This window comes from Piliocolobus tephrosceles, chromosome 10, assembly GCF_002776525.5.
Source record: "Piliocolobus tephrosceles isolate RC106 chromosome 10, ASM277652v3, whole genome shotgun sequence".
Taxonomy (NCBI): Eukaryota; Metazoa; Chordata; class Mammalia; order Primates; family Cercopithecidae; genus Piliocolobus; species Piliocolobus tephrosceles.
This window is the reverse complement of record NC_045443.1, coordinates 124783711-124792911: the sequence shown is the minus strand read 5'-3', so window position 1 is coordinate 124792911 and position 9201 is coordinate 124783711. Positions and strand designations below refer to the sequence as shown.

The following is a 9201-nucleotide window of genomic DNA, read 5'->3' as shown; positions in this document are numbered from 1 at the left end:
AATACAAAAAATACAATAATTTTTTGTATTTGTAGTAGAGACGGGGTTTCACTGTGTTAACCAGGATGGTCTCGATCTCCTGACCTCGTGATCCGCCCGCCTCGGCCTCTCCAAGTGCTGGGATTACAGGCGTGAGCCACCGCGCCTGGCCCGGATTGAGGCCTTTATGTTCCCCATGTTTGTGTTGTCGCTGTATTCTTGGTGTGAGTCACTGTGGTGACAGCAGCATCCAGGACTTCAATGCCCACCCGTTAGCCACCTGCAGCTGCCCTCCCTAAGAACAGAAACATCCTCCTTGTCGAAAATGAAATGGACACTGTTTAGTCTCGCCTTGACTCTGTTGTTGATCATCTCTACTTGAAAGGATCTATTGCAGTGCACTCTCCTGGTTTTCCTTCGTTCTTTTCTGAATATGCACCTTGCACATGTGTGGTGTTTATTGTACCTGTGTGGGGTTTTATTACTTCATTATTAGTTTTTGTTTAAAGTTTGGTCTCTGTAGAGACTGTCAAAGATTGCCAATGTTGACTCCATTTCAAATCATCATGACCGAGTATTTGGAAACATTTTCATGCAATAATTACACCTCAGATAACCCTTATTGGCTATGGTACTGCCACTGTGCAAAGCTTGTATGGGGTTTTAAAAAAATGTTCAAATGGGCATTTTAGGGCATAAAGAGGAAGGTCACAATAATTTCTATCCGACTTAATTTAGTATATGTAGATATCTAAAGGACAAAATTTTAAAACTATTTAAAAATTTTAAACATTCAATATAATTCCATAAATTTCATTTAACAAAGTGAATGACCTTAAAAAACTAGAATAGCCATGGATGTCTACATATTAATAGATATTAAACAATAGATTGAGTACCAAAAACTTCTCATAACTTCTTGTTATTAAATTTGTACCATAGGAATCTGGCTCTTGATGGAGGAAGAGGCATAAGGGCACAGATACAGAAGGTTGACTTCCTCCCTGTTCTTCTGAATCCATGTGCTTTCCTTTGGTGATCCCAAACAATCCTTTATCTTTGTAATGATGAGTGTCAAATAATTACTCTCAGGCTTAACTTATCCCTCTGTGTAAATGTATGTCCGAGACTCACCCATTTGAATATATGTAGGTGACTCGAAATTTACAAAAACACAAAAGGTCTCATCATTTTCCTCCTGAATTTGCTTCTATTTATGTGTTTTTGTCTTGGACAGACGTGTAACCCACCATTCACCTTCCACCCCAATGAGAGTTCTGAAATCATTCTTTTGTCTTTCCAACTCTGAAACCAGTCAATCAAGGCATGCCTACCAGTCTCCAAACATTTCTCCAATTGATCCTATTTATTCCTCCATCAGCAAAACTATCCCATTTTTCTCCTTAATCAACTCTACCTCAACTAGAGGAATAAACACACAACACTTTGGCTTGCCTCAAATATTGTCTCGTTACCATTCATTCTCCATAGTGCAGTCACAATGCTCTTACAAAACATCAATCAGTGCATTTTCACTCTCTTAGTTGAGTAACCTGCTATTCTGACAAAACATCCCAGAGTCTAAATATGTTAGCCAAGGGTCTCCATACAGAGAGTTAGGGCAATGTAAGGCTTAAGAATGCAACCTTCAGTTGCCGAGGTCCTACTTCCAGGATTTCCAACTTAGTTGGTCTGGGAGGGGCTGAAGCACATATATACTCTTTTACATAGTGATAATGAACAGTCAGGTTGAGAAAATTAATCAAGTGTCAGGCTGCTTGGATATGATGATAATATTTAGCTGAATGTATTCTAATATTTAGCACATTTCACAGCTGTGTGAAATTACCTATATCGCTGTTTCTTCCGTTGAATGGGCACGTAATAACTGTACCTTCATTGTATAATTTCTTTGCAAATAGAATGAATCCAAAGCCCTGAAACCTAGTAAGTGCTAATTAAGTGAAAACCACTGATATTATTTATACAACTTTATTTGCAGTTACTGTGTTATATTTTATGTGCCGGAAACTTGTAGTTTCCCACAGAATGTTATTTCTTGCTCATTCTATTAATTGTACCTGGGATTAGAAACTCTGGATTTCTGTATTAGTCAGCGTTCTCCAGAGGAGCAGAACTAATAGGATATATGTAATAAAAAAGGGAGCTTATTAGGGAGAATTGGCTAACATGATCCCAAGGCCAAGTCCCATGACAGGTTGCCTGTAGGCTCAGAAAGAAGGAAGTCTATAGTGGCTCAGTCCCAGTGCAAAACTCTCAAAAGCAAGGAAGACAACAGTGCAGCTTTCAGTCTGTGGCAGAAGGCCTGAGAGCCCCTGGCAAACATTGGTGTAAGTCCAAGAATACAAAGGCTGAAGAACCTGGAGTCTGATGTCCAAGAGCAGGAGGAGCAGAAGGAAGCATCCAGCATGGGAGAAAGATGAAAGCCAGAAAACCCAGCAAGCAAGGTCCTCCCACCTTCTTCCGCCTGCTTTGTTCCAGCCGTGCAGCATGGATGGTGCCCACTCACGCTGAGGGAGGGTCTTCCTCTCCCAGTCCACTGACTCAAATGTCAGTCTCCTCTGGCAACACCCTTCCAGACACACCCAGGAAACAGCACTTTCCCAGCCATCCAGGCATCCTTCAATCCAATCAAGTTGACACCTAATATTCAATCATCACAGCTTCCTTCCTTTCACTTATCAATCATCTCCCTCTCAATGTGTACCCAGGATCCTTTCTTGTCTCTATCTTGACTGAATTTTGTGACTGATATTGATCTTTCCACACAGCTTAATAATGATGTATCTAGATGTATATTTGTCTCTCTAAAATTTTAGCATATTTACAATTAAAAAGTAAATACTGGATTGTGTCTTATGCATGTCTTTGTCTCCATCCCTTATCTATGGTAATGTAAGATGCAAAATACGCACTCTTTAACTCTTATGATTTTCCTGGGCTCTTAGATGAAACCATGTAAGTCAATATGTCATCTTGCCAGATGAGAAAACAGGCTTAAAATGGCACACACATTATATCATTAATATTCATTAGAAATAGGACCAGAGAAGAAAGCTGTGTTTCAGAATAAAATCTCTTATAAAATATTAACTATAAATAATTGGTAAACTAAGTCAATAAATAAATCAGGAGAACAAAAGCAACAAACAATTGTGCATTTTACAAAAATGATTCTATGTGTATAATGACAGCAGGCTTTCAGAATTCAGAACTAATTTCACAAAGCAGATGAGGCTCTTTTAAAAAGTGATCATTATGCCAAGTAGTATTTAAATCCCAGCTACCCAGAATTTTGTGATGAAATTTTTTTAAAAAAAGAATCATGTTTTGCCTCAAAGTAGGCAAAATAATAACTTGAAAGAAAACTTTTTTTTCTAGGTCTCACCAAAAGAGAAATAAAATAAGAAAATAATCTTGTAAAGTTATGATTTTAGCCTGACTTTGAGGAGTTTCCTATATTGTAGATACTTAAGGAAACAAACAAATAAATACTGAAAGAAAGAAGGAAAGTAGGAAATGCTATTAGAAATTTATCAAGACCCTGCTTTAACACAGTTGGCAAGTGAGAACAGATAAACTAACATTTTAGACATTTTTAGCATAGCATAGCACCTTATGTGACAAAACCCATATCCAGTCCTTATTAGCCTTGTGGCCTTGGGCAACTTTCCTAGAAGTTATAACTTTTTAAATCATTTTTTAAAATGGTGATGATAATAACTATTTTCTAAGGTTGATATGGAAAAAAATCAGATACTATATATATAAAAAAACAAAAAAACTTTGCCAAGTCCATGGCATATGGAGAGAACTGAATCAACCTTTTTCAAATGAAAACTCACATATAACTGAAAACTGTATTCATGGATCAAACTTTCTTCTTTATAACTGTTGTCATAATAGCTATTTATTTGCCTTCAGCTTCTGTAAAGTAAGATTGGGATTGATATCTGAATAAATATGAATGACAATTTTTTGATCAAAAAAGAATGATTATATAATCCATGATTAAATCATACTAAATATTTAAAAGCACTTATTTCCCCAATGGGTAGCTTCCTACATTATGAATGAAGAGGATTTCTCTTTTTCTGACTCACAGTGTTTTAAAGTTGAACCTTCACAAAACCAAGGTATTTTTACATGTGACTTTATACCCACACAAATATTCCTCCAAGGGTTAGATAGAGTATCAAGATTAGAAATAGATAGAGATAATAATAGAAATAGATTAAAATAGATAGAGTATCAAGATTAGAAAAAGATAGGTTCCAATTTTTGAAATCTTCCTTTCTGTTTCCCTATATCCAAGCTTAAAGGTTATAGTTTTCAAATAAACAATGAGGGAATGGCCTTCCCTTAGTAGACACAGGGAATGTATCACCGTTAAAGTCTGTGCTGCTAGGATTAGGAATAGGCAAGCAACGAATTGAAGCAAAGGGCTGCTGTCTGCATATTGCTTCAGGTCGGTTGTTGAAGATTTTTGTTTGTTGTATTTTGTTTGTACTTGAAGGTCCACAGTCCCTTTGAGTAACCGGCTCCTAAGGCTCTGGCTGACATGCTCAGGTTGCGAAAGTTGGTGGAAAACTGAAGCGATATTAGAACGACGGATGAGGAGGCTGTTGCGTTTAAGGGTGAAACGATGGCCCACAGGCACCCATGGACACCCCTGAAGCGAAGAAAGTGGCTTTGCTCCGTGGAGGAGGAGAGCAGCAGGGCCTGGAAAGGGGAGTTTGCCTCCGCTTCCTCCTGGGAGGTTCCTCAATCCCTCCGTAAATACAGGGCTGCGGCGTGCAAACGCTCCTGCAGGTGTGGTTCCGTTTCTGCCAGCTGAGAGAGGACCACGTGAAACAAAACAAAACATGAAAACAGAACAAAATGAGAAAACCAAGGACAACCAATCAGAGGTCTGGGACCCAAAAGATGTGGCGTGGTTGGATATTTAAATGATGTCACACGGTGGACAGAAGAAGATCGCCCCTGGGGTGGAGAAAGCGGGCAGTGAATGTCAAAATTAGGATTAAAAGATTGAAAACTATTTTCTTCTCTTTTTTAAGCCACAACAGAGAATGAACAAAATAATTAGTGATAGAGATACTAAATTCTACATGGTGTTTTCTTTCTTCTTTCTTTTCTCTTTCTTTCTTTCTCTTTCTTTCTTTCTCTCTCTCTTTCTTCCTTCCTTCCTTCCCTTCCTTCCTTTCCTTCTTCCTTCCTTCCTCTCTCTTTCTCCCTTCCCTTCTTCCTTCCTTCCTTCCTTCCCTCCTTCCTTCCCTTCCTTTCCTTCCTTCCTTCCTTCCTTCCTTCCCTCCCTTCCCCTTTTCTTTCCTTCCTTCTTTCTTTCTTTCTTTCTTTCTTTCTTTCTTTCTTTCTTTCTTTCTTTCTTTCTTTCTTTCTTTCTCTTTCTTTCTTTCTTTCTTTCTTTCTTTCTTTCTTTCTTTCTTTCCTTCCTTCCTTCCTTCCTTCTTTCTTTCTTCTTTCTTTTTTTTTTTTTTTTGACAATCCCATTCTCCATACAATTTTATCAGTTATTTCAAAGTCATAAGTCCTGGAGCTCAGACTTGAAATTGTTCAACTGCTGCGTGGTTGCTCACTACCTGCCTCAACCCACCCTCACTCTGCCTACAGAAGCGGGCCTAGAAATCACATCTGGCCAGTGAGAGCCTCACTTTATTTTCAGGCCCTGTGATTGCTTCTGGGCTGGATATATTCTTCCTCAGCACAGATGAATCTAGATTCGAGGGCTTTTGTGGAACTGCTGGAAAAAGAAAGAGAAAACACCTTCCTGCTGGTACCACTGATGGTGTCAGTGTGAGGGTTTCATGGGTAATCTTAAAGGTCATTCCTGGGCGTAGAAGGGAACCCACAGTAAAAGTGCAGATAAGAAATTTAGGCTGGGCACAGTGGCACACACCTGTAATCCCAGCTACTCAGGAGGCTGAGGCAGGAGAATCGCTTGAGCCCAGGAGGTAGAGGTTGCAATCACTGCACTCTGGCCTGGGTTACAGACTCCGTCTCAAAAAAAAAAAAAAACACGCCGGGTGCAGTGGCTCAAGCCTTTAATCCCAGCACTTTGGGAGGCCGAGACGGGCAGATCACAAGGTCAGGAGATCGAGACCATCCTGGCTAACACGGTGAAACCCCGTCTCTACTAAAAAATACAAAAAAAAAAAAAAAAAAAAAAAACCTAGCCGGGTGTGGTGGCGGGCGCCTGTAGTCCCAGCTGCTGGGGAGGCTGAGGCAGGAGAATGGCGTGAACCCGGGAGGCGGAGCTTGCAGTGAGCCGAGATTGCGCCACTGCACTCCAGCCTGGGCGACAGAGGGAGACTCTGTCCCCCTCCCCCCCCCAAAAAAGAGAGAAATGAGTATATAAACCAATACCTTTCTTGCTGTGTTTCAGTTACATTTTCATCATTGCTTCAAACCAAAAGAGTCTCCAGTGATATCGTTTATTTTCTTTCATCCCCCAAACTGCATGTGTTAATGATTTGAACATAAATGACTCTTCTCATGGTTTATTTAGTTAAACAACACTTTCCTTGTGGATGAACTCCTCATACAACTTGGAAATAATGCAGCGTATTACAAATATCTTAATGCTGAATCAAAGTGTTTCATGCGTCTTAACAGAGCCAAGGGACAGCTAAGAGTCTGAATTCCACGCGAGAGCCAGGCGCAAAGTCAAGGCCAAGGCAGGGAGCTCCCTGGAAGCCGCTGGGCCTGCATCGAGGTTGCAAGCACATTTCTGGGAATTCAGATTAATTACCTAGTGTTTCTTTTCTGGGAGCAGCATGCTAAGTGAGGGGCAAATGCTCGTGGAAGCTGCAGGCCTAAGAAGCAAAGGAAGATAAACCTGAACTTTTTCTCTCCTCACACGTTGAGCAACAGGACCTGGACATCACTGATGATTTTGATTAGGACAAAGGTGTTGTGAAGCCTTCACAGTATAACCCGAACAGTCACTCCTGTGATGAAGAAATGAAAACCTTGTATGTTTTTTCTCTTTACCTCATGGCCCAACTCCTCCACCTTTGTGGCCAGCACTTGCGGTGTATGTGTCTGCATAAATGTGTGCATGTGCCTATGTGTGTGTGTTTCAATGCGTGTATGCGTGTATGTATGTGTTTGTGTTTTTGTGTCTGTGTGAATATGTTTGTAAGTGTGCGTGTGTGTAGATGTTTGTAGATGTGTATATGTGTGTGTGTTTCTGTGTCTGTGTTTGTGTGTGTGCTTCTGTGTCTGTGTATATGTTTGTAGGTGTGTGCATATGTGTGTGTGCCTGTGTATATGTGTATGTGTGTGTGTATGTATGTGTTAATATGTGTATGTGTATTTGCATAGGTGCATATATGTCTGTGTGTGTTTGCATGTGTGTGAGTGTACGTGCGTGTGAGTATGTTTGTGTGAATGCATGTTTATCTTTCTGGTTTGAAGAATCAAAAGAAGCTGTCCCTCCTCTGCCATACTGGGCATTTTGGTGTTTCAGAACCAAAAGCATTTGAGCTATTTAACCACCATAGCACTTTACCCCATCAATCAGTGGAGTATGGCAGTTCTTTGATGATGAGATGAAAGAAAGCAAAGAAGAGAGAGAGAGAGAGAGCAAGGTAAGCCAGCAAACTTTCCTCAAGCCAGGGCATTTCCTAAGCGAGAAGATAGAAGAAAGGCAAATGCTTATCCATTAGCACATCACTCACCCAGAATTGAGGCAGGACAAGGAAACATGAAAAAAATAGAAACATGCAGGCTATTAAAAAGCTTTTCTAAGTTGGATATTCTTTCCTGTTCAGAAGTTAGCTTTTGAGAAGGAAAAGGCGGATTCATGCTGAAAAGAATGGTTATGGAGCGCAGCAGGGTGCTTCTACCTCCGATCCCATTGGGATGGATTCTGAAGGCACTGGGGAGGTACCAGGCTGCCTCTGCCGTGATGCTCCTTTAGGTCCCGCTATTTGTATTTGAACCAGGAACTAATTTAGCTGATATATTTATTTAGGCAGTGTTCTGTCATCATTGCCCACAAGATCCTCAAGTCAAGCCATACACAGAATCCCCTTATGGACACAAGAGAGTCTCAGCTCAGCCCGATTTCTCATTTTTTTTTTTTTTTTTTTTTCTGTGTACATTTAGCAGGTCTATCTTCTGGGGCTCTCTCTGTAGGACTTTACCACTCTCATTAACAATAACAAATCCTGATTAAGTTCCTACAACTTGTGAGGTCTACAGGGGACACACAGAGGAACGAAGCACAGAGGGCCTAATGGAGAATTCAGGCCACCATAGTCTGGCTGCCACCACTGTTGGGGTTTCTGAGAAGGTCCCTCCTAAATCTCACCCGTCTTCTCCATCGGGTCCTAAACAAACAGAGACATGATAGATGACAATTGAAGGTCAAATGATCAGCTTTATTACTGATAGAGAACAAATTGCATGTCATGGCTGTGGGTGTGTTAGCTAAGTGGACTTTCTCATTCTGAACTGCAGAACCTGGCTAACCATCTCACCAGGGCTCAGAGATTGCTAAACCAGAGGAAGCCTGCCAGGTGTGGCACAGTGCATTAGATCCCAATAATCCTGCAGGAGATTGACATGAATGTACCAGAGGAAGCCTGCCAGGTGTGGCACAGTGCATTAGATCCCTATTACTCCTGCAGAAGATTGACATGAATGTAGTGGCTACAAACAACACAAATTTATCTGAAAGGACATTAGTGACAGAAGTAGGCAAACGGCACATGGTAGACAAAAGGCAAGCTCAACAACTAAAAGTCGAAGTCCTGTACTTGGAGTTACAGTCTGTTTATGGCACCAGGATACCGTATACTGCAATGATGAGTTCTGTGTCGCAGTGATGGCTGACTGCCTTGTGTTCAGAGTCTACTTGTCCAGTAAGACCACCAGAAAATATTATTAGGTTGGTGCAAAAGCAATTGTGGTTTTTGCCACAAACCTAATATATTCCTAATATATTGATCAACCAAAGATGAATGGATTAAACTTAAACTTACTGAATCAAGGAGGCCTTGAGAGAATCTTAGCAATGTCTCAAAAGGGGGCAGGCAGAATAGAATATTTGTATCATGCGGGTGCCCGGGTTCAATTTATCTAAGATGGGGCTTTTGAAGTCAGAACTGGTTGAATTTTGAATCATTTTTGATATAATAATTTAGGACTGGTGGACACAGCCAGGTGAGAGTATTC

At 40.6% G+C, this 9201-nt stretch overlaps 1 non-coding gene across 1 annotated transcript; it reads right to left on the bottom strand.

Annotated features, from left to right (window-relative positions):
• Nucleotides 1-493: 493 nt before the first annotated feature.
• Nucleotides 494-631, bottom strand: LOC111522987. Its single transcript, XR_002725397.2, has one exon. It is a non-coding gene; the product is annotated as a U4 spliceosomal RNA (small nuclear RNA).
• Between the last annotated feature and the right edge of the window lie 8570 nt (nucleotides 632-9201).